Consider the following 25638-nt stretch of genomic DNA (forward strand, 5'->3'; position numbering starts at 1 on the left):
TTGATCACAACATGAAGCAGGACCTCTGGCTGATTTCCCTTCATTCATAAAATATTTCCCACTTGTTCAATTATATCTTTCATCCTATCATCTGCTACTTGCCAACACAGTATTTAGGACTCAGCTTCAAAGTAAATTATTTTGAAGAAGAGTCATATGGACTCGAAACATTAACTCTGTTTTTCTCTCCACAGTTGCTGTTAGACCTGCTGAGATTTTCCAGCATCTTTCTGTTTTTATTTTACTCATTACCTGTGCTTCTGTATGATTATAGTATTTCAAATAAATATGGCTACTAGATTTAGCCTGACTACTGCAGTTAGTGTTCACTACATCTTGACACAGGCATTGATGAATATTGGGCAATGCAATTGGGTGTCTGGAATTTAATATTATCTTTGTCTTTGTTAACTCTGTGGTATGTCAGCCCATCGACATGCAAGGTTGTAAATTTCAGCTCGTAAGAGTTGTGAGTCTGCTTATCGAAACCATAATTCACTGCGTATATGAAAAAAATGATTGTAATATATCCTGACACCCAGCTAAAGAAATCAATTGAATAGCCTAATGACAAAGGACCAAGGTAATAAGCACAAGAATAAACCAGGACGATCAAACACTCAGTGTGACACAATTGTTTCACAGTGTGTCTGACAGTAAGGAGGGCAGCACACTGGATTCTGTAAAAGGCAGAGCAAGAAGGATAAATAATTACGGCAAGGGTAGATGAATATTCAAGTACTCATTTATCATTGGTGGGGGATCATGAATATTGATTCAGGAGATTAAATGGAGTCAGCAGTGGTAATGATCAGTTAGATTATAAATCATTTGTGTGGGAAGTAGGCTTGATGTGCAGAATTCACTTTTTCTCATTCCACGTAGTATGTTCTCAGCTCTGTGACTATCTGTAACTCCTCACAGCCTGTGCAGCTGTGTCTGCCGTGTATTTTCCTCAAAGTTTTCTTTGATATTCTCAACAAATCAGTTTCTTAGATTGAAGCTGCACTTTCTTACTTGTCTGAACCAGAAGCGGTCTTGCTTGGTTGCTCTGTGTATGGGGCAGACTCGCTAGATCAGGTGGTTCTTCCTTGCCCGTCGATTTCACACATTCATGTATTCTTATCACTTCCTCTATGGCCAAATGGAACTTCTTAGATTCCTCCTTCCACTTTTTGAGAAGCTGAGATACTTTGGACAGGTTCAAGGTGAGCTCTGGGGTATCCTGGTAGGTAATTTTCTGACTCTCAATAACTCTGTAATAACGGAGAAGACAGTTTCAGATAGAAATTCAACCGTTAACGGGTGACCACTGCAATGACTAAAGCTATTCCTGAAATCGGCCAGTAAATCATCCTGAAAAAGTCAAAATCCAGAGATCTGCAGCTATCCCTCCAGTCACAATGATCTCCAAATAAGCAAAAACAAAAATTGCTGGAAAAACTCAGCAGGTCTGACAGCATCTGTGGAGAGAAAAACAAAGTTAACATTTTGAGTCCATATGACTTCTTCAGAACTAAAGAGAAGTAGAAATGTGGTGAAATATATACTGTTTAAGGGGGGGTGGGACAGATGAAGCTGGATAGAAGGCCAGTGATAGGTGGAGGCAAAGGAGAGATTGCAAAAGATGTCATAAACAAAAGGTCGAAGGGGTGTTGATGGTGGTGATACTGGCTAAAGGAGGCGCTAATGGTGACATTAAGTGTAGAAAGCATAATGAGCAAGTGACAGATGGCCCTAGTGTGGGGTGGCAAAGGGGAGGGGACAGTGTGGGAGAAAAGATCGAAATAATGTGGGGATAAAACAATGAATGAAAATAAATTTTTAATAATTAAAATTAAATAATAATAGAAATAGGTGGGAAAAAAATATATATAAAAATTTTGCCCCTTCCCCCCATGCCACCCCCACGAGGGCCATCTGTCACTTGCTCATTCTGCTTTCTACTCTTAATGTCACCATTAGCACCTCCTTTAGCCATTATCACCACCATCTACACCCCTTTGACCTTTTGTTTATGACATATTTTGCAACCTCTCCTTTGCCTCCACCTATCACTGGCCTTCTACCCAGCTTCACCTGTCCCACCCCCACCCACCCCCCCCCGCCCCCCCCCACCCCACCCCCCACCCTTAATCAGTATATATTTCATCACATTTCTACTTCTCTTTAGTTCTGAAGAAGAGCCATCTGGACTCAAGATGTTAACTTTATCTTTCTCTCCACAGATGCTGTCAGACCTGCTGAGTTTTTCTAACAATTTTTGTTTTTGTTTCAGATTTCCAGCATCTGCAGTATTTTGCTTTTATCTTAGTCTTTTGCCACTTCTCTTCCAGGAATGCCTACCTTGAAGAAGTATTGCTCTTCTCTCCAACAGGATTTCCGCTTGTCTCTTTTGCCCTGTTCACCTTCATTGCTTTCCATTTCCCTCCTGGCGTTTGCCAAGATGTTTACTAAAACTCGCTTTCACAGTCATATTTCCTTCCTCAGTGACTGTCTCCGTCTCTGACTTACCTGACGTGGATTTCAACTGAAGTTCCATCCCTCATGTTTCGGATCCACCCAGGATTACAGGTATCTCCTGGACATATAACGTTCCTCGGACTGCTGTTCTCGCCGCATCCTGAGATCCACACTCAGTGCTATGCACCACTATATGAACACACTCGACCTCTCCCTCCAGCAGCACCAATTCACCCTATCTCTAAGCTGTCCTTGCCCCCAGTTTCATTTTATTCTGCATCTCATCCGAGGCCTTAACAAGAAACTTTGTCTATTTCTTTCAGGTGCTAAGGAGCGCAAGCTCCAACAACTCATCGACAACAACGCCCATCCAGGACCCTTCACCCCTGCCCGTCCCTCTTACCCTATCCCATTTTCTAATCCCAGCCCCAGCCGTGTATTCACCATACCTCCTGACCTTCCCCTCTCTGATGCTAAACGTTCAGTGCTCAGCAAAGGATTCAGTTTCATATCCTTACGCCCTCACCTCAATGAGTTTCAGGCTCAGCACGATGCTGAACCCTTCTTCCGCCGCCTTCGTCTTCGTGCTCACTTCTTTGGGCAGGAGTCCTCTCCCCGTTCAACGGATCCTTTTACCCGCCTCCGATATTCTCCCTCCACCTGGACCCCTCCCTCAGGCCTATTACCTGTTCTTGATCTTTTCATTGAGAACTGTCAGCGTGACATCAGTCGTCTCAATTTCTCTGCTCCTCTCACCCACCCCAACCTATCCCCTCCTGAACTTCCCACACTCCGTTCTCTCAGGTCCAACTCTGACTTTGCTATCAAATCTGCTGACAAGGGTGGTGCTGTTGTTGTCTGGCGCACTGACCTCTACCTCGCAGAGGCTGAGCGTCAACTCGCAGACACTTCCTCCTACCTCCCCTTAGACCATGACCCTACCACCGAGCATCAAGCTATTGTTTCCAGGACTTTCACTGACCTCATCTCCTCTGGAGATCTTCCCCCCACACCTTCCAACCTCATAGTCTCCCAACCCAGCACAGCCCGCTTCTCCCTCTTCAGTAAAATCCACAAACAGGACTGTCCCGGAAGACCGATCGTGTCAGCCTGTTCCTGCCCCATGGAACTCATTTCTTCTTATCTTGACTCCGTTCTCTCTCCCATTATCCAGTCTCTTCCCACCTACATCTGCGATTCCTCTGACGCTCTACATCATATCAACAATTTCCAGTTCCCTGGCCCCAGCCGCCTCCTCTTCACCATGGACGTCCAATCCCTCTACACCTCTATCCCCCACCAGGATGGTCTGAGGGCTCTCCGCTTCTTCCTCGAACAGAGGCCCGAACAATCCTCATCCACCACCACTCTCCTCCGTCTGGCTGAACTTGTTCTCTCACTGGACAATTTCTCCTTAAACTTGTTTCACTTCCTCCAAATAAAAGGTGTGGCTATGGGTACCCGCATGGGCCCCAGTTATGCCTGTCTCTTTATGGGGTATGTGGAACATTCCTTGTTCCAGTCCTACTCAGGCCCCCTCTCACAACTCTTTCTCCGGTACATCAATGATTACTTCGGTGCTGCTTCATGCTCTCGTCTGGACCCGGAAAAGTTTATTAATTTTACTTCCAATTTCCACCCCGCCATCACTTTCACATGGTCCATTACTGACACTTCCCTTCCTCTCCTTGACCTCTCTGTCTCAATTTCTGGTGATTGACTGTCCACCAATATTCATTACAAGCCCACCGACTCCCATAGTTAACCCGACTACAACTCCTCACACCCTGCTTCCTGTAAGGACTCCATCTCAACCTCTCAGTTCCTTCGCCTCCGTCGCATCTGTTCCAATGATTCCACTTTCCAAAACAGTGCTTCTAACATGTTTTCCTTCTTCCTTAACTGAGGTTTCCCACCCACGGTGGATGGCAGGGCCCTCAACTGTGTCTGACCCATCTCCTGCACCTCTGCCTTCACACCTTCCTCTCCTTCCCAGAAGCATGATAGGGTCCCCCTTGTCCTCACTTATCACCACACCAGCCTCCGCATTCAAAAGATCATCCTCCGCCATTTCCGCCAACTCCAGCAGGATGCCACCACCAAACACATCTTCCCTTCACCCCCCCGTGTTGGAATTCCATAGGGACTGTTCCCTCCTGGACACCCTGGTCCACTCCTCCATCACCCCCTACACCTCAACCCCCTCCCATGGCACCTTCCCATGCAATCGCAGAAGGTGCAATGCCTGCCCCTCTACTTCCCCCCTCCTCACTGTCCAAGGGCCCAAACACTCCTTTCAAGTAAAGCAGCATTTCACTTGCACTTCCCTCAATTTAGTCTACTGCATTCGCTGCTCCCAATGTGGTTTCCTCTACATTGGAGAGACCAAACGCAGACTAGGAGACTGCTTCGCGGTGCACCTTTGGTCTGTCCGCAAGCATGACCCAGACCTTCCTGTCACTTGCCATCTTAACATGCCACCCTGCTCTCATGCCCACACGTCTGTCCTTGGCCTGCTGCAATGTTCCAGTGAAGCTCAACGCAAACTGGAGGAATAGCACCTCATCTTCCGATGAGGCACTTGACAGCCTTCCAGACTTAACATTGAGTTCAGCAACTTCAGATCGTGAATGCTCTCCTCCATCCTAACCCCTTTTTGATCCCCCTTTTTTCAAATATTTATTTTTTGTTTGTTTAAATTTTTATATATACATTTTTCCCACCTATTTCTATTATTATTTTTTAAATTTATTTCCATTCACTGTTTTATCCCCCCTTTTAGCCTATTTTGATCTTTGCTCCCACATCGTCCCCTCCCCCCACCCCACCCCCACTCGGGTTACCTGTCACTTGCTCATCCTGATTTCTACTCTTAATGTCACCATTAGCACCTCCTTTAGCCACTATCACCACCATCAACACCCCTTCCACCTTTTGTTTTTGACATCTTTTGCAACCTCTCCTTTGCCTCCACCTATCACTGGCCTTCTATCCAGCTTCATCTGTCCAACCCCCCCTTAAACAGTATATATTTCACCACATTACTACTTCTCTTTAGTTCTGAAGAAGTCATCTGGACTCGAAACGTTAACTCTGTCTTTCTCTCCAAGGACGCTGTTGGACCTGCTGAGTTTTTCCAGGTACTTTTGATTTTGACACTGGCATTACTGGGATGCTTTGGGGTTAAATCATTTCTCTATTTCACAATAGAATGATTCTGTCACTACTCACATTGACATCTGATCTGAAAGACAGCTCCTCTGACAATGCAGCAGTCCCCCTTGCTGCACCAAATATTCAACCTATGTTATGTGGTTAAAGGGCTGATTCCCTAACACCATCAACTGACCCACATTGAAATCTTCTGAAGGTGTAATAAAGTGCTCCCTGAATGGAAGTTATTTCTTTTCAAAAGAGGATTGGATCATTATGGAAAGAGAAAAAGCTTGCATGGCTACGGGCAGCAGGCAGGTAAGTGGCACTAGGTAATTGCTCTTGCAGAGAGATGGTACAGATATGGTGGGCAGAATGGCCTCTTTCTGTGCCGTAACTAATTATGATTCTATCAAGCCATTGCAAATTTCTCTTTTATTCATTGTAGGTAGCAAGCTATGGAGAAATGGGAAGGGCAGCTGAAATCCCACATCAGTCACATCTCCCTGCATTATATTAACAACACATCAGATCAGCATTTTGAAATACATTATTGGGGATGGTTTACAGCATGGTCTCCCAAGCTTTCACTCTTCTCCCAGATACTAACGAAAATTCCCACCAGCAGCATTTACATTATGACTGAAAGAAACTTACCTGGAAAGGTGCTCCTCTGAATTCTGTAGATAAAAGGAGAGAAGATTGATCAGCACGCAGCCGAATAAAACAAAAGGGAATGAGATTCAGAGAAAGAGTTGTGAACAATAGAATGAGTCAGGGTGATGGAACAATGAACATTTCTCCATGGGACATTCTGGGGTCAGGCATGAGGCAGCAGCAACGATGCTGGGGGCAGCTAGAAGGTGTTAATAATTCATCCCCAGCAACAGCCCTGTTCATCACAAAATCACAAGCTGGTTATCAGGAGAGGCCATCCTCCCACATTAGTTTGTTTAATCAGAAAGATCCTAAAAGTTACAGCATCCAATTGGTTCTGAAATGATGCAAGTGTTTTCTGCTCGATAATTCCTGTATTCATTTCTCACTGAAGAAGAAGAAATTCCCAACATCAGTCCTAAATTTACTTTTTGCTGTTTGAAGCTTTAGCTGCTTTTATAATTTAGAGTAATTTTCAGGCCTTATCTATTGTGTATCAGTTATCTCCTGCAACACTGAAAGAGCTCTAACAAAGTCATGACCAATACACTCGACGAGTGCGGTGCATTATTCCTCCTTGACCTCCTCAACATCTCTACCTAGTGATGTGACCACATCATTCTCCTTCACCATCTCTTCTTCATTGTCCAGTTGAATTGAACTCCTCTCGCTTGGTAAAACTCTTCCCTATTTGATCATAGCCAAAGAATTTTTACAATTGATGGTTTTTCTTTCCCTCCCTGCTCTGTCACCTCTGCATTCCCTCAAGGATCCATTCTTGTCCTGCTCTTCTTCATCTCCATTCTGCCTTTGGGATATCATTCACAGGCATGGGAGTCAGATCTGACCTAGATGGAGTTAACACCCAGATCTCTCTCTCTAGCACTTCTCTCAAACTATCCAGTATGATCTGACTGCTTGTTCAACTTGGTAGAGCCATCATTTCCTCTAGTTAACCATTGGGAAGAATGATGCTATCGTCTTCAGCACCCTCCACAAACTCTATGCCCTGGCTATTGATTCCATCCACTTCTGCAGTCATTGTCTCCAGCTGGACCAGATTGTTTTCAACCTCAGGATTCTTTCACCCGCCTCCAGTATTCTCCCTTCACCTGGACCCCTCCCTCTGGCCTCTTACCTGTTTTTGATCTTTTCATTGAGAACTTTCGGCATGACATTGGCCGTCTCAATTTCTCTGCTCCTTTCGACCTCAAGCTGGCTTTCTCCATCCCTATTTCCTTCCAACACAAAGACTTATATGTACCTCTGTAACATCGCCTGTCCCCATCCCTATCACCGTCCTTCTTCCACTAAAATTTTCTGGAAATGCCTCATCTCCAGATTCAGTTTTTCCTGGCTGACCTTCCATCCTTCACCCTCAAACTTCAGTTTACCCAAGATTTTTCAACCTGCCTGTTATACAGCATTGTGTACCATGTACCCCTTACCCATGCTTGCATTGGTTACAGTTCCTCAAAACTTCAAATTTAAAATTATCATACATCCTTTTCCCCTCCCTGTCTCTATAAACTCCTTCAACACAACAGTGTATATTTAGGTTACAAATCTTTGCCAGGGAAGATAAAATTGAATTCAGCCTTCCAGGGTTAGGGTCCCTGTTTGTCATAACTAGCCAGTGTTGAACTCCTAATGTGGTTAGTATGCAGTTGAGGGAATCATATTGAAATAGGGTTGGGCTTAGTGCCAATGGCCCCCATAACCCCAGTGGTTTGCTGACTCAGTTAAAAATAGGCCTCCTCCTGAGGTCCCCAGCATCATAGACATCAGTCTTCAGCTAATTTGATTCACTCCACATAATATCGAGAAATAGCACAGGATTCAGCAAAGGCTATGGGCCCTGGCAACATCCCAGTGGTAGTACTGAAGACTTGTGCTACAGAACTAGACTTGGTCCTAGCTGAGTTATTCCAGTACAGATACAACAATGGTATCCACCCAAAAAAGTGGAAAATTGCCCTGTTTGTCCTGCCCACAAAAAGCAGGACAAATTCATTCTAGCCAATTACTGCTCATCAGTCTACTATTGATCATCAGAAAAGTGATGGAAGATGTCGTCAACAGTGCTATCAAAGTAGCACTTACTCACCAATAACCTGCTCACCGACGCTCAGTTCAGGTTCTGCCAGGGCCACTTGGCTCCAGAGCATATTACAGCCTTGTCACAAACATGGATTTTAAAAAAAGCTGAATTCCAGACCTGAGGTGACAGTGATGGCCCTTTATATCAAAGCAGCTTTTGACCAAGTGTTGCTTCAAGGTGCTCTAGTAAAGTTGAAGTCAATGGGAAGCAGGTGAATAGCTCTCCATTGGTTGGAATCATACTTAGCATAAAAGAAGATGGTTGCGGTTGTTGGAGCCCAATTAGCTCAACCCCAGGACATCATTGCAGGAGTTCCTCAGAGCAGTGTCTTAGGACCAACCATCTTCAGCTGCCTCTCAATTGAATCTCTCAATCAAAAGATCAGATGTAGGGATGTTATCTGATGATTGTACAGTGTTCAGTCTCATTTGGATTCTTCAGGCACTGAATAAGTCAAAATGTCAGGCCTGGATGACATTTAGGCTTGGGTTGAAAAGTGGCAAGTAACATTCATGTCACCTCACAAGTGCCAGGCAATGACCATCTCTAACCAGAGAGAATTGAACTACCTCCCCTTGACATTCAATGGGATTACCATCTCTGAATTTCATACTATTGACATCCTGGGGGTTACCAGTGACCAGAAACTGAACTAGACCAGCCATATAAATACTGTGCCTAAAACAGCAGGTCAAAGACTGTGAATTCCTTGACCAGTAACTCAATTCTTGACTCCCCAAAGCCTGTCCACCATCTACAAGGCACAAATCAGAAGGGTGATGGAATACCCTCCACTTGCCTGGATGAATGCAGCTCCAACAACACTCAAGAAGTCCAACACCATCTAGGACAAAGCAGCCCACTTGATTCATATCCCATCCACAAACATTCATTCCCTCCACCACCGACACACAGTGGCAGCAGTGTGTACCATCTACAAGATTCATTGCAGCTGAGGCTTCTCCAACAACACCTTCCAAATTCATAGCCTCTGGCACATTTTCATTTATTTATTGCCATTTATAGACCATCCTTAATTGCCCTTGCTCAGAGCAAGGACTCATTGCTGTGGGGCTGGAGTCACGTGTAGGCCAGACCAGGTAAGGACAGCAGATTTCCTTCTCTAAAGGTCATTAGCGCCAGATGGAGTTTTATAACATCGGAAACAAATCTGGATTTTTTATTGAATTCAAATTTCACCATCTGGGGTGGTGGAATTCAAACCTGGGTCCCCCAGAGCATTACCCTGGGTCCCTGGATTAATAGTCCCGTGACAATACCACTATGCTACTGCCTACCTCTAGGCTGCTGCTGATTTCAAGCTCAGGTGGAAGGATTAAAACTGATCCCATATTAACTGCTCATTTAAGCCTTTCCCTGTCTGGGCACCAGTGGCCTACATACAAACTAGTAGTTCGGCATAATTATTACCTTGCAGAATGTTTGTGAGATATCCCAAGGATTTGAGAATATGTGAAGCAAAGACATTTTTTTTTCATTCATATGTTTGAATTGACTTTGAGGACGGAGTGCATTAATATCAGTGACTTCAGGAATGGAAGAAGAGCAGGAAAAAAAAAATAGAGAACAAATTCAGTGTACCTGAATAAATGAGATACAGTCCTCCTGCATCACCTTCTGTGCTTCTTCATTTATTAATTTAAGCTGTTCCACCATCTTGTGTAATGTTCCTGAACATCTCCTAATCTCAGAGAGCTGGCAAAGCTCCTCCTCGTCGATCAGTCTCCATACACACTGTTCATCTTCTTCCAACTGTTTCCTCCTCTCGGAGAATTTCTGTAACAGGTTTCCTTTCAGCCTGCTGGTGAGTTTCTGAAAATCCATCCCACACTTTCATTACAAAATGCTCTTACACCAGGTTGTTGATCACAGACACTGTATAGCTATAGGACAATTTGTTTTCTATGCACAGTTGGATGGAACAGATTGGAATATTCCCAGCTTTTCTGTCCAGGAACATAGAACATAGGATCATAGGAACAGGAGAAGCTCATTTAGACACACAAGCTTGATTTACCATTCCATGAGGTCATAGCTGATCTGCAACTTCTACCTGCCTTTGTCCCGTATCTCTTAATGCCCATCATTGACATAAATCTATCAAACTCAAATTTAAGATTAACAATTGATCTAGCATCAATTACCATTTGTAGAAGAGAGCTCCACACTTTGAGTGTAGGTGTGTTTCATAATTTCACTCCTGAAAGGTCTGACTGTAAGTTTTAGACTCCGCACCATATCCTAGACTCCCCAACCAACGGAAATAGGTTCTCTCTATCTACTCCATCTACTCTATCTGCTCTCTTTAACATCTAGTCAACTTCAATCTAATCAACCTTAACCTTCTAAATTCCAGGGGATATAACCCCAGTTTGTGGAATCTCCCCTCATAATTTAACCCTTGGATTACAGGTATCATTCTGGGAAATCAACACTGCACACCCTCCAAACCTAATATATATCCTTCCTAAATTTTGGTGTCCAGAATTGCTCCCACTAGCCTTGTAGTAGTGTAATCATGACATTTTACATCTGAAGCAGGAGTTCTATCACCTTGTATTCTAATCATCTAAAGGGCAATATTCCATTCATCTTTCGTTATTAGTTTCCATACCTATTCAATGCATTTTTGGTATCATCCTTGTAAACCTTTTTTTACCCTCTCCAGTGCCTCTATTTCTTTTTTTATGGTATGAAAATTGTACACAATACTTCAAGTGTGGTCTAACAATACAAGTTCAGCATAGCTTCTTTACTTTTCAATTCTATCCCTCTAGAAATAAATCCTAGAGCTTGGTGTTTTTTTGTATGTCGTGACTTTTTGTAATTGGTGCATTTGTATTCCCAGATCTCTTTGCACCTCTACATTATTTAGGTTCTTATTTTCTAATTAATATGCAACCTCCTCATTTTTCTTGCCAGAATGTAATATCTCACATCTGGCTATGTTGAAATTAATTTGCCAGTTATATGTCAATTCTGTAATTTTGCTAATATCTTCATGTAATTTGTTGCAGTCCGCCGAAATGACTGTTCTCCTAAATTTGATGTTATCTCCAACTTTAGAAATTGTGCCAAAGTATAAATCATTAATCTAAATTGTGAACAGCAGTGGTCCCAGCACTGATCCTTGTGGAGCATCACTTCCCACTTTATCTCACTCTCAACAACTACCCTTTGCCTCCATTCTCTACTAGCTAGCAATCTCTACTTTGCCTCCACTCTCTACTAGCTAGCCAGCTAGCAATCAATTCTGCTACTTGTCCTCTGACTCTGTATTCTCTGACCTTATTCGTTTATCTATTATGTGGTGCCTTACCAAAGGTTTTTTGAAAATCTAGATAAATTACACCTACTGAGTGACCCTTGTCTATTCTCTCTATTGCCTGTTGAAAATATTCAACAAGGTTGATCAAGTAAGACTTTGCCTTTTGAAACCCATGCCGACTATTGTTGAAATGCAACAGGACATAGTTAGCCTAGTAGAATGAGCAGACAAGTGAAACTTAGCACAGAGAACGTGAGGTGATGTATTTGACAGAAAGGATAGGGGGAGGCAACATAGACTATCTGGCACAGCTCTAAAGCAAAACAGAGAGACCTGGTAGTTCATGTGAATAAAACTTTGAGGGTGGCAGGACATTCTGATAGAGTAGTTAGCAAAGCATATGGGATCTTAGGGTTCATACTGAGTACAAAAGCAACAAGGTTATACTGAACCTGCATCAAGCTCTGGTTAGGCCACAACTAGAGTATTGAATCCAATTCTGGGGTTACCACACTTAAGGAAGGGTGTGAGTGTCCTTGAGAGGGTGCAGAGGAGATGTACCAGAATGGTACCAGAGACGAGGGATTTTAGCTGTAAGGTCAGGTTGGAGAAACTGGGATTGTTCGCTTTGGAGCAAAGGAGATCAGGGGAGGTTTGTTAGAAATGAAGAAGATTATGACAGATTTAGATAAGATAAATAAAGAAAAGCTAAATATGCAAGGATTAGGGACACAGATTTAAGGTATTAGGCAAGAGATATGGGGGGATGTGAGGAAAAACTATTTTACACAGTGAATGGTAATAATCTAGAACCTGCTGCGTGCGCAGATGATTTCAAAAGGAAATTGGGTGGCTACTTGTAGAAAGTAAACTTGCAGGGCTATGGGCATAGAGCGGTGGAATGGGACTAAATGGATCGGCCCAGGGGACCAGTTAAGGATGGACCACCCCCCTGCCCTCACCAGCCCCCTCAATGCAGAGGTTAAAGAGAAGTAAAACAAACAATTATGAGGACAAAGAGGAACTATGAAATGAAATAATCAAGGAACATAAAACAAAACAGTAAAATATTTTGAAGGCACATAAATGAAGAAAGGAAAGTCGGGATGGGGCCATTTAATGATGGATGGGATAATATCACAGAAAACAACAGAGAAATGCTAGAAACATTAAATAATTACTTTGCTTCGGCATTTACCAGAGAAATAGGACAGATGGACATGGCAATAGATGATGAGGTTCACAATGAGATAACTGCATTTAAAATAAAAAGAGGTGAAAAATTAAATAAGCTAATCAAATTTAAAGAGAGTAAAAAACCTTCATTTGGATGGATTATGTCTTAAAAGAGCCTCTTGGTTCTCCCTTGTTATGCTCTCCCTGCTGTCCAAGTATTCAAATTGTGTATGAATCTTTTCTTACCTGCAATTTTTAACTTGTTATCTTATTCATCCATGGTGACTCATTAGAGTTTAGTTTGTTCTTGTATTTTCAGTGGAATATATTTTTCCTGGGCTCCTTTGAGCACCATTTTAAATGTTTCCCTTTGTTGTTCTAGATCATTGTTTGCCAATATGGGTGTACATTTTATTTTTCCAAGTTCTATTCCAGTCAAAATCACCTTTTCTCCAGTCTATTGCTCTGATCTTCATCATACTTGTATCCTTTCCAATTATTATTTTCAATTCTCAATCAATATGTACAATGTTATGGGACACAATATTAGCTATCTTCCTTGCAGACCTATAACCTGGTATATTTAGTTCCCAGTCCTGACTGTCTTGCAGCCATGTCTCAATGATGGCAGCCATGCCATATCCCTCTCAGCTGAATAATCGCCTGCCATTCATCAAATGTCTTCCTTATAGCCCCTGTGTTTGTGTAAAGGATGCCTATTTGGGCCACACCCCCAACTTGCCCTTCTGCTTTAATGCTTTATACGCCCATTTTTTGCACTTATGTCCTGTTTCAATTACTTAACGTTTGAAAACATTACATGAGAACCGAAAGGTCCAGAACGTTAAAGTACAAAATGGCAATCGCTGTGACTGAAACAGGAAGTTGTGTAAATCCATACTGAAACCAAAGCATTTCTGTATCAGGCTTCAGGTGAAGATTGAAATCCAAGAGTATTCTAATGTGAAGCAAACCCACGGACCCTCAGTTTGTAACGTACTCCCAGCAGCTAGTCATTTCCGGTATTGTAAAGAATTTGCATTTACAAAGCTAACAGGACCAACCTGCTTAATAAAACAGTTTTTGAGGTAGATGTTTCCTCAGCTTTGAGGGAAATAGCTAGGAGAGTATGTTGTGAAGAGGACATCAGGAGGTTGCAGACGGATATAGATAGATTGGGTGAGTGGGCAAGGAACTGGCAAATGGAGTTTAATGTGGGAAAATGTGAAGCTGTTCACTTTGGTAGGAAGAACAAAAAAGCAGAGTATTACTTAAATACAGAACGGCTGCATAATTCTGAGGTGCAGAGGGATCTAGGTGTTCGAGTACATGAGTCAGAAAAAGTTAGTATGCAGAGTAATTAAGAAGGCTCATGGAATGCAATCCTTTATTACGAGAGGGATTGAACATATAAGTAAGGATGTTATGCTTCAGTCATAAAGGGCATTGTTGAGTCCGCACCTCGAATACTGTGCGCAGTTTTGGTCTCCTTATTTAAGGAAGGATGTAAATGCATTGGAGGCGGTTCAAAGGAGGTTTACTAGATTGATACCTGGAATGAGTGGGTTGTCTTATGAGGAAAGGTTGGACAGACTGGGCTTGTTTCCACTGGAGTTTAGAAGAGTGAAGGGTGATTTGATTGAAATATGCAAGATCCTGAACGGCCTTGACAAGGTGGGCGTCAAAAGGATGTTTCCTCTTGTGGGTGAGTCCAGAACTAGGGGGCACTGTTTTAAAATTATGGGTCGCCCTTTTAGGACAGAGATGAGGAGAAATTTTTTCTCTCAGAGGGTTGTGCGACTTTGGAACTCTCTGCCTCAGAAGGTGGTGGAGGCGGAGTCATTGAATATTTTTAAGGCAGAAGTAGATAGATTCTTAGGCAAGGGAATCAAAGGTTATCGGGGTTAAATAGAAATGTGGAAATTGAAACACAAGCGGATAGGCCATGATCTTATTGAATGGCGGAGCAGGCTCGAGGGGCTGAAGGGTCTACTCCTGTTCCTATTTCTTATGTTCTTATGTTCTAAAACTCATTACACAATAGTTTCTACCTTTAATTCAGCTTCTGATTTCTCAAAGTCTTGCTCTTTGAGGGAAAAATTCTGTTGAACCTTCTGGAGTTTTTCAACTTCACTCTTCAATTCTTCCTGTGAAGACAATTGAAATGTTTCAAATTAGCGTTCTAAGCAAGAATTTCAAAGGAAATTGATTCCGTGGCAACTGAGTGTCGATAGTCAGTGACTCAGGAGATGGTCAGTTGCTGGGATAGCCTCATGATCCCAGCAGAGGGAGACTCGTTCCCAGGGGACTGAATTTAATCAAATAAGTGCAGTTCCTGATGGGTGGGGCTAGAAATGGGCGCGTGTTGGGAGCTGTCACACCGCAATCATAATGCAAATCATACGTGCATGCCGGGTGCACGTTTACAATGTGCAATCACGCAAAGGGGATGGGAAGAACTTGTTCGCTCCTGCCGTCATCTGACCCCACTTCAGTCCTGGGTGGACTATAAAAACCCCGCCTCTTCAAGCACCCAATCTCTGCAGGAGTGGAGAATTTGGAGGGAGCTGGGAACAAAATATTCCACCTGCAGGGCAACTAACCCATTCTTTTGGGAACGACAGCCTCCATCCCTTTTGGCAGCTTTTATTAATCAAGTCACCTCACTCCTCCGTCACCTCCACAGCAATTACCTTCTGGGACCCCCATCACCATGCCCCACCCCACCATCAGCATGTAACATGTCTTGTTACAAACAAAGAGCTGCTCCGCAGCTCAGAGGTGCCTCCTTGCAGATACTCCTCCAAGCCACCCAAGAACAGCGGGAGGTGCTCTTCCCCAGGAATGGCAATAGAAGAACCTTGTATTTGACCAAGTTGGCCAGGACGGAGATCACAGAGAAGGTAAGCAGCCATGGAATTCAACCACGAACATAGATTCAGTGTTGCAAAAGGGTCAACAGCTTCTTCTGATCCAGCAGTGTAAGTGGCAACGAGGCTTTGCATCATATGGGCCTCACTTAATGGTATCAAGCAATGGAACTTTGCAAGTGGGAAAGTAGGCCAGGCTGAAGAATGTGTGGTCATCCTCAATACTGCATGGCAACAGAGGCCACATCGTGTGACAGTTGTGCACGATAAGTCGACTGGTAACCAATTAGAATGTGGGGCCAGTAAGTGGCTTGGCGATGCATGGGGACAATGGGGTCAGGTGTCACTTGACATGCCACTAAGTATCTACTTTGTCATGCAGGACAAGGTGACGTTCAATGTCAAGGAGTCGGCCAAGGTGGGACGAAGAATTCCTGAGTTGAAGTTTTTAATGCAGAGGAAGCCATGGAGATAGTGGGAGACTAGGGCGACTGTTGCATTGAAAACAATGAGGCTGAGTAAGCCAGAATGCCTCCAATCTAGTGTTGAGGCATGGGATCATAAGAGACACGTGAGAAACTGCATTTTTCTGATAAACTGTGCTTCTAAAGTTTTTCTTTTAGTACTCCATCGCAGGCCATTGCCATTGGATGTGAAGATCACAGCCCATTGAAGAAAGCAATGACTCCACCTCTGATGGTGAAGACCTACAACACCCAGAGAATGCACCATCATCTGCTTCTCTCTCATCTTCCACCAGTGCAGCTACACTCATATGGGTCTGTGAGGGTTTGCATAGAGAATGAGGGGCACTACCTGGTGAACACCACAGGCACGTACCAGCAACTGAAGGAGACTGTGCTTTTTTAAAATTCATTCACGGGATATGGGCTTCGCTGGCTAGGCCCACATTTATTGCCCATCAATTGTTGCCCTTGAGAAGGTGGTGGTGAGCTGACTTCTTGAACCACTGCCGTCCATGTGGTGTAGGTACACCCACAGTGCTGTTAGGAAGGGAGTTCCAGGATTTTGACCCACCGACAATGAAGGAACGGTGATATATTTCCAAGTCAGGGTGATGAGTAGCTTGGAGGGGAACTTCCAGGTGGTGATGTTCCCATTTATCTGCTGGCCTTGTTCTTCTAGATGGTGGTCGTGGGGTTGGAAGCTGCTGTCAAAGGAGCCTTGGTGAATTCCTGCAGTGCACCTTGTAGATGGCTACTGTGCATTGGTTGTGGAGGGAGTGAATGATTATGGGTTGGTGCCAATCAAGCGAGCTACTTTGTCCTGGACCGTGTCAAGCTTCTTGAATGTTGTGGGAGCTGCACTAATCCAAGCAAGTGTAGAGTATTCCATCACACTCCTGACTTGTGCCTTGTAGATGGTGGACAGGCTTTGGGGAGTCAGGAGGCGAGTTACTCGTAGCACAATTCCTGGCCTCTGACCTGCTCTTGTAGCCACAGTATTTATATGGCAAGCCAAGTTCAGTTTCTGGTCAATGGTAACCCCTAGGATGTTGATAGTGGGGGATTCAGTGATAGAAATGCCATTGAATGTCAAAGGGCGATGGTTAGATTCTCTCCTGTTGGAGATGTCATTGCCTGGCACTTGTGTGGCGTGAAAGTTACTTGCCACTTGTCAGCCTGGATATTGTCCAGGCCTTGCTGTATTTGAACATGGACTGCTTCAGCTCCCTGACACTGGGAGGACCCATGCTGAACACCAGGCTAATGGCAGGCCTCTGGTATTAACCACAATAAGTCTGCTGCAGATGCAGAGACAGGCAGGGGAAAATCTGACAGAGATGCCAGAGACTTTGTGGAACCTAGCATGGGTGGTGGACAAATCCATCCAAGCCTTGAGTTCTGCTGCGGCTCTGGCACGTGAGAGCTTGGCCTCCTCCATCAAGGGGTTTGCAACCACCATGGAGTGCCAGGTCTATCACACAACTTTTATGTGCAAAGGTCTGCATTTCAACACTCTGGCCATGGGCTCAGTACAGCTGTGACAAAAATAGAGGGGAACAAGGAACTTGGACCTCGGTCCAGGTGCCCCTTCTCTCAGGGATTCAGGAAAGTACCATTGTGTACTGACAGGGAGGGGCAGCAGCACCTATCTGCTCCAGGGACATCCTCTCAGGCCACGCCCAGGGTGAGCAGCTGCTCCTTACTCCCTTTGCCAATGACCCTATAGCCTCCAATAGGCAAGGTTGAGGAGGGATCACCGAATGCCGTTGGCATTGAGATTCAGCACCGCAGTCACCTCCAGGACAACTGGCATTGGGTTCCCTCCAAATCCGTGGGCCTGCAGGTCTTGTAGGGGCATGCACAGGTCAGTGACTGTTTCCCAGGGAAACCTTAGCAGTCTCTGGCATTGCCTCTGAAGGTATTTGGTATGCATCCTGACCACGCGTTGATGTGTCAGTCTTCTTCAGCAATGATGATGGCCCTGGTTACCTTCCTCCCGACCTCTCTCCCCTTTGGCTGATGTTGGCTGATGACCTTGTGGCCTGTGATGTTCTTCGGTCCTAGCCCTCCTCTGCCGAATCCTCTCCCCCACGGCCCAAGGTTGCAAAAAGATTGAACGTAATGAGACCCATTGCAGATCCAGAATGCCTTGGATACATGGGACCAGACATCTGCAATAACAGACCCAGAACTATACGCTAGAGCCGGGTTGCCTTCAGACACCTTTCCCTGTCCCCAAACAAGCCAGTGCCTTACTGCACTGCCATTTGAGGAGCTGACTCACCACCACCACCCTCATGCCAGCTCAACTACTGCCCTGACTGAGGTCCCGACCACCACCCACTCCACTGCACCACCCCCCTTGCCCCGTCCTTGCCCTTACTGGACACCCCAGCTTCTCCCGTTCCTCTCCCCTGTGCTGCCGAGTTAGATAAAGACAAAACCCTCACCTCAGATCCCGAGATTGATCAATCTCACTTGCTGCACAACATTTCTAAGCTGTGAGGAAACAGGAGGCTCAAGTTTCCCATTTGCCATTGACTTAATCTTGAAGGTAGGACTGAATTTGGTTAAGTTCCTGTCATGAAGATATTAATGTTTATAATATTATTGGAAAATATTTTTCTTTTAAAATAGAGGTTTAGTCTGTGGGTGTGTCTTAATTGGAGTAAAGCAGCTAGTCTGGGTGCTTTGATGTGTACTAGTTTTGAGGTGTAAGAGAGGTAGGGTGCATTTGCATTTTTTTTGAATAGAGCATTCAAGAAGTGGGGTGAAATCTGGCACCTAGCTAGCAGAGACCATGCAATATGTTTATATTACTAATAAAATTGGTACTATGAAAGTGGTTTTATTGTTGGAAGAGGTGGGCTTCAAAGGGGCTGGGGACACAATGAGAATTTACATTCAATGAGCTGTGTTGGATATAACAGACAGCAGTTGTGTTTGTGCGGGGCAGAGGCAATGTAAGATTAAAGCAGCTGTAAGCCTACAACTGTCTCCACTGGAACCAAAGTGAAAGGAACCTCATTTTGAATTTGTAAGATAAAAATGCTTTGCCTGGTGTCTGCTTAAAGTCTATGGGTTGCTGTTGCCTTAGCGGAGATTAGCCTGGGAATTTGTTAAAAGTTATGATAGAAGTAGTTTGTAGCCATGTGTATGTCTTTAATGTATTGTAACTTAATAAAATGTTTCATTTAGTTTAATATAAAACCTCTCGAGAGCTGGTGGTCTGATTCCTGAATTTAGAGTTGCATCTCAAACAAATAAAAATAAAAATATAGGTTATGACAGTTGTTTAAAGTCTCCCTCTGGGATTTTTAAATAACTCAGTTTTACCAACTGCTGTGTCATAACAGTCCTATTTAATGATCATTCAAGGTATTGCAAATAAATGGTAAGTAGGTTCCTGGCACTGGGTGGGGTGATGCTGGCTCCGCTGCTGAAACGCCACCACTTTATTTCAGGAACTCCACCTGACATCGGGAAACCGATGTTTCGGCTCTCGCCTAATTATTTCCGCTGGACCGCCTCACTTCCATTCTCAAGGGCCCTGTTAAATTCTGCACAGAGGGCGGAACCATCCAAGATTTGCGCCAAGTACGGTAGCGGGTGGGTAAAATGAAGCCGCAATGGCGGCTTCTCATGCCATATCATCCCAAACGCACCATATTAATTATGCATTCCTGGAAAACACGCCATTTCCATGGCTGGCGGGCTCTCATTCACTCACCATGCCATCACCTCACTGCTTCATCACGCCGGGCGCACACCTCTCAGTGCTTCCAGCCCAGGACAGCTGCACCGAAGGCATGGCCCCAACAGGCAAGAAAACTGCAGCTCCGAGGTTCAATGATGTGTCACTCTAGTGCCTTTAGGACCGCTGTGATGTCCTCTACCCCTTCTCTGGTCGCAGGATGGGCAGCAACATCACTAATCCAGCTTGGGAAGCAGTGACAGCGGTGGTCAGTGCCAACGCCCTGCAAAGGAGGACGGCCACCCAGTGCCGAAAGAGGATGAATGATCTCCTGTGTTCCCCCAGGGTAAGTCACTCTTCTTATCACTCTCAACTCACACACTCACAAACCCTATCACACATCCACAGGGCACTCACTCACTGTCGGTTCAATGTACATTACCATTCACTCTCTCACACACACCTTCACTGTCCTCATCCCATCCATGGGACCACTCACCGCCCACACAGGCCAGGCATACTTATCATCTGGCCTGGCAGACATCCTGCTTACACTCTCTCCATCTCTATTCATGCAAGACAAGCTGGCACATAAAAAAAGGGAGAGGTGGCAGACTGGTGGAGGAATGCCTGAAATCAAGATCTTCATGGACTTGGAAACCAGTGCCATCCAGCTGGCCGGCGAGGATCTGGACTGTTCCTGTATGGATGGTGAGGTCGGCACTGCTCTACCATGTGAGGATCTGGCAATGCAACTTCCATTAGACAAGCATGCTGTGAGTGGTGTGCCCTGTTTTACAGGCCACTGCCTTCACCATTGCCATTCTCCTCATAGGAGGAGACCTCCAGCTCCTGCAGACCCTCCTCAGCTGGCTCTTCTCCCCGTTGCAGCGCTGGGTAGTCGAGGATGCAGCAGGTGACGACGATGCGTGACACGCTCTGTGGGCTATATTGCAGGGCTGCACCAGACCGGTCCAGGCATCGGAACCTCACTTTCAGCATCCCAATGGTTTGCTCCATCAAGTTGTGAGTTGCAGCATGAGCCTCATTATACCTTCGCTCTGCTGCAGTCTGAGGCCGCCACGCGGGTCTCATCAGCCACAGCCTCTGTGGGTAGCCCTTGTCCCTGAGAAGCCAAACTTGAAGCCTCTGTGGACCCTGGAAAAAGTTAGGGATCTGTGACTGACTGAGAATGTAGGATTCATGGACACTCCCTGGAAACCGTGCACAGACCTGCAGGATGCGTTTCTGGTGGTCGCAAACCAGGTGCACTTTTGGCGAATGGAATCCCTTGCGGTTGACATAGTTGATCCCTTGCTGGGAAAGAGATCTGAGCGCCATATGAGTGCAGTCGATCACACCCTGCACCTGTGGGAAACCTGAGATCTGGGCAAATCCAATCGCTTTTGCATCCTGCCTCCCCTGATCCTGGGCGAAATGGCAAAGTTGTGTGCCCTTGGGAAGATGGCATCCATGACCTCATGAGTGCATTTGTGGGTGGAAGCTTGTGATATTCCACAGAGCTCACCTGTGGAGCCCTGAAAGGAGCCAGTGCCATAAAAATTAAGCGCTGCGGTCACTTTCACAGCCACTGGTAGTGGATGTCCTGCATGTCCCTGTGGCGCCAAATCCTGCAGCAGCTGGCAAATATGACCAGCCAGTTCCCTAGACATGCACATGCCATGAGGCATACAGTTAGTTCACCAGGCTCCATGCTCCTGAGGTGGTCCTTCTGCAGGATGAAAGAAGAGATGTGTGGGTTAGCTTGGTTGTACTAAGAACCTCTCTTGGTTAAGTCTGAAGGCCCCTTAACGCATCTCAGAGAGTGCTGGCCACCACTTAGATGGCCAGGGTTTAGTGCGCTGAATGGCTGTCCAAAGCTCCACCCACCTCTGCCCCACTCCACCTGACCGATTGGCGGCAGCTTTGCCCACTGGACTGCAGGCTGTGCTCTCGGCTCGGGCGCAGGAACTCTCCTAACCCGCCCCGCAAGGCTGCGCTGTTAGCTTGAACCATGGGGGAGACTGGTCCAGACTGGGATGATGACATCGCAAGGGGCTGTGAGCACCTCCATCAGTGACTGCTCCATAGCCAGCTTTAGCAAGGAGATTGTACAATGTGCCCAGTCGTCCAAATGTCCTGCAGTCCACTAAAAAGCAGTCTGTGAAATTGCGAATGGAGGCCAATCTCGGTTGCAGGCCCGTTTCCCGGAAGGAAAAATTCAGGCCTATTTTTTTTAAATTAAGGGAGCACCCTAGGCAAGAAGTGTTTGCTATCATGACTTTGCTTTGAGGAACTGGTTTTATGGTTTTGACCCGTATCGATCCTAAGATAGCTGAGAGTACAAGTATTCTGAAAAAGCTATGAGAAGCTTTTTCCAATCACGTGAATCAATAGTTGAAAAAAAAATTGCCTTCACTTTATGCACCTTAAGTTAAAGTTGTTTTAAAGATGACTTTACTGACAGACTTTTATTTAAAAAAGCCAGTCAAAGAACATGAAACTTCAAAGTTAGGTTTATTTTAATTAGGATTTTTTTCTCTATTGACATTTAAATTCAGTGATGCATTTTATGGGTTATACGTGCAACCTATGCATTATGCCAGAAGCACTTGGCAATTTGCCAAGCATTATGTTTAGAAATGATAAATTTTCAACTTGCAGCTCTCAATACTTTTCAATTTTAGGCAAATTGTTTTAAGAATTTCAGTCTCGGCACAATGCTGAACTCTTCTTCCACCACATTCGTCTTGGTGCTCACTTCTTTGGGCAGGAGTCTTTCCCCCCCCCTCCCCTCTTCCTTTCAACAGATCTTTTCACTCACCTCCGGTATTCTCCATCCACCTGGACCCCTCCCTCTGGCCGCTTACCTGCTCTTGATCTTTCATTGAGAACTGTCGGCGTGACATCGGCCGCCTCGATTTCTCTGCTCCTCTCACTCACTCTAACCTGTCTCCTTCTGAACTTGCTGCACTCAGTTCTCTCAGGTCCAACACTGATCTTGTTATCAAAGCTGCCAACAAGGGCGGTCCTATTGTTGTCTGACATACAGACCTCTACTTGCTGAGGGTGAGCGCCAACCCTCAGACACTTCTTCCTTCCTCCCTCTGGACCATGATCGGACCACCAAACATCATGCCATTGTTTCCAGGACTGTCACTGACCTCATTTCCTCTGGAAATTGTCCTTCCACAGCTTCCAACCTCAGAGTCTCCCAACCCCACACATCCCGCTTCTGCCTCCTTCCTAAAATCCACAAACAGGGCTGACCTGGTGGACCCATTGAGTCAGCTTGTTCCTGCCCCACGGAACTTATTTCTTCCTATCTTGACTCCGTTCCCTCTCCCCTTGTCCAGTCTCTTCCTGACTACATTCACGATCCCTCTGACGCCCTACGTCATATAAATAATTTCCAGTTCCCTGGCCCTAACCGCCTCCTCTTCACCATGGAGGTCCAAGCCCTCTACAGCCCCATCCCCCACCAGGATGGTCTGAGAGCTCTCCGCTTCAATCCCCATCCACCACCACTCTCCTCCACCTGGCTGAACTTGTTCTCTCACTGAACAATTTCTCCTTTAACTTGTCTCACTTCCTCCAAATAAAAGGTGTGGCTATGAGCACCCACAAGGGTCCCAGTTATGCCTGTCTTTTTGTGAGGTATGTGGAACATTCATTGGCCCAGTCCTAGTCAGGCTCCCTCCCACAATTCTTTTTTCGGTACATCGATGGCTGTTTCGGTGCCACTTCATGCGCACGTCTGGGCCTCGAAGAATGTATCGATTTTGCATCCAATTTCCACCCGTCTCTCACCTTCACATGGTCCATCTCCGACAATTCCCTTCCCGTCCTTTACATCTCTGTCTCCATTTCTGGTGATAGACTGTTTACCAATATTCATTACAAGCCCACCGACTTTTAATTAGGATTTTTTTCTCTATTGACATATAAATTCAGTGATGCATTTTATGGGTTATATGTGCAACCTACGCATTATGCCAGAAGCACTTGGCAATTTGCCAATCATTATGTTTAGAAATGATAAATTTTCAACTTGCAGCTCTCAGTACTTTTCATTTTTAGTGATGTTAAGTTTAGTTAATGTGGGAACAGCTACCTCGACTGCAGCTCCTCACATCCTGATTCCTGTAAGGACTCCAATCCACTCTCCCAGTTCCTTTGCCTCCGCTGCATCTGTACCAATGATGCTAACTTCCAAAATGGTGCTTCTGACATGTCTTCATTTTTCATTAACTGATGGTCCCCCACACTGTGGCTGACAGGGCCTTCAACCATGCCTGACCCATCTCCCGCACCTCTGCACTCACACCTTCCCCTCCCTGCCAGGAATATAGGATAGGATCCCCCTTCTCCTCACTTTTCACACCACTAGCCTTTGCATTCGAAGGATTGCCCTCTGCCATTTCTGCCAACTCTAGCGTGATGCCACCACCAAGCACATCTTCCCCTCACCACCCCCCCACCCCTGTCAGCATTCTGTAGGGGCTGTTCCATCCGTGACACGCTGGTCCATTCCTCCATCACCCCCAACTCCTCATCCCCTTCCCACCACACCTTTCCATGCAAACACAGGAAGTGAAACACCTGCCCCTTTACCTGCTCCCTCCTCACTGTCCAAGGCCCCAAACACTCCTTTCGGATGGCGTAGTGTGGACGATCCAGTGGGGTGGGAGGATGTTTCCAGCGGGCTGGCCTTATACTGATATGCAGATGTATTGCAATGAGGCTCCGGACGCCCGATGGCGGGAAACGTGGCCCGCCATCAACAGGCTGAATGGACGATTGCAATCTGGTTTCACAATGTCCTGAAATCAATTTCTGGCCTTCTCGCCGTACTGTCCGCTCACGGCCGGCGTCAGTTGACACAGGAAATTCCGTCCAGGGAGCGGGGAGGTCATCAAATCATGTCCACGATGTTTTTGCCCTCCATCCAATCTGCGCTCCCTATGCTTGCAGAACACGTCTGGGATTGTGAGCACGGAGAACCATCCCCTAATCTGCTCCTTAGCTGAGAGACTTTTACTGCTCCAATTATGCTTTTTGCAGCCACACGTTGGGCTGGATTCTCAGCGGCAGTCTAGCATTCCTGAAACTGCTTTACAACTTGTTGAGGCACAGAGGAAATTCAATCTTGCATTCAGTCACCAATGTCACCAAGTGCAAGGGAGCCTCCTTTCTCTTTCACACTGAAAATATTCCTTTAAAAGCTCTTCAGTTGACAGGGAACCACAGAGCTGGGGCTGCAATTAATTAACTCATGTCCAGAATTACAACAGTGGGGTTGACATGGCAAGCGCCTTGGTCTTCACATCTGTAAACTATCCCAGATGTAACGTTAGTCTCACTTTACACATTTAAAACAGGAATAACAACAACTTACCTTTCTATAGCACCTTGAATATAGTAAAATATTCCTAAGCAATCCACAGGAGCATAATTAGACAAAAATTGACACTGATCACAAGAATGAGACATTAGAACCACCAGACCAAAAGCCTGGTCAGATATAGGTTTTAAGGAGCATCTTAAAGGAGGAGAAAACTGAAGTGACAGAGTGGTTTAGGGAGGGTATTACTGAGTTTAGAGCCTCAGGCTGAAGGCATGACTGATGGGGTGAAGGACAGTGGGGTAGCACAAGAGAGAGGAATTGGAGGAACACTAATCTTTAAAATGGACATCTGGTTGATCTGTTTCTAAACAAAAGGCAAGTGAGGTTAACATTTCCAGCGTTTCGTTCCATGATTTGGTTT

General features: G+C 45.3%; 1 pseudogene across 1 annotated transcript in view; it reads right to left on the minus strand.

Moving 5' to 3' along the window:
* The window catches only part of LOC144691907 (E3 ubiquitin/ISG15 ligase TRIM25-like), a 32662-nt pseudogene that overhangs the window by 6259 nt on the left and 765 nt on the right, over positions 1-25638 (minus strand). The window contains exons 2-5 of the transcript XR_013579229.1: positions 14891-14986; positions 9977-10207; positions 6274-6296; positions 1018-1256 (exon numbers count right to left, since the gene is read on the minus strand). The product of XR_013579229.1 is annotated as an E3 ubiquitin/ISG15 ligase TRIM25-like (transcript). The remainder of the gene's footprint in view (positions 1-1017; positions 1257-6273; positions 6297-9976; positions 10208-14890; positions 14987-25638) is intronic.

This window comes from Cetorhinus maximus, chromosome 16 (genome assembly GCF_964194155.1).
Source record: "Cetorhinus maximus chromosome 16, sCetMax3.hap1.1, whole genome shotgun sequence".
Classification (NCBI taxonomy): Eukaryota; Metazoa; Chordata; class Chondrichthyes; order Lamniformes; family Cetorhinidae; genus Cetorhinus; species Cetorhinus maximus.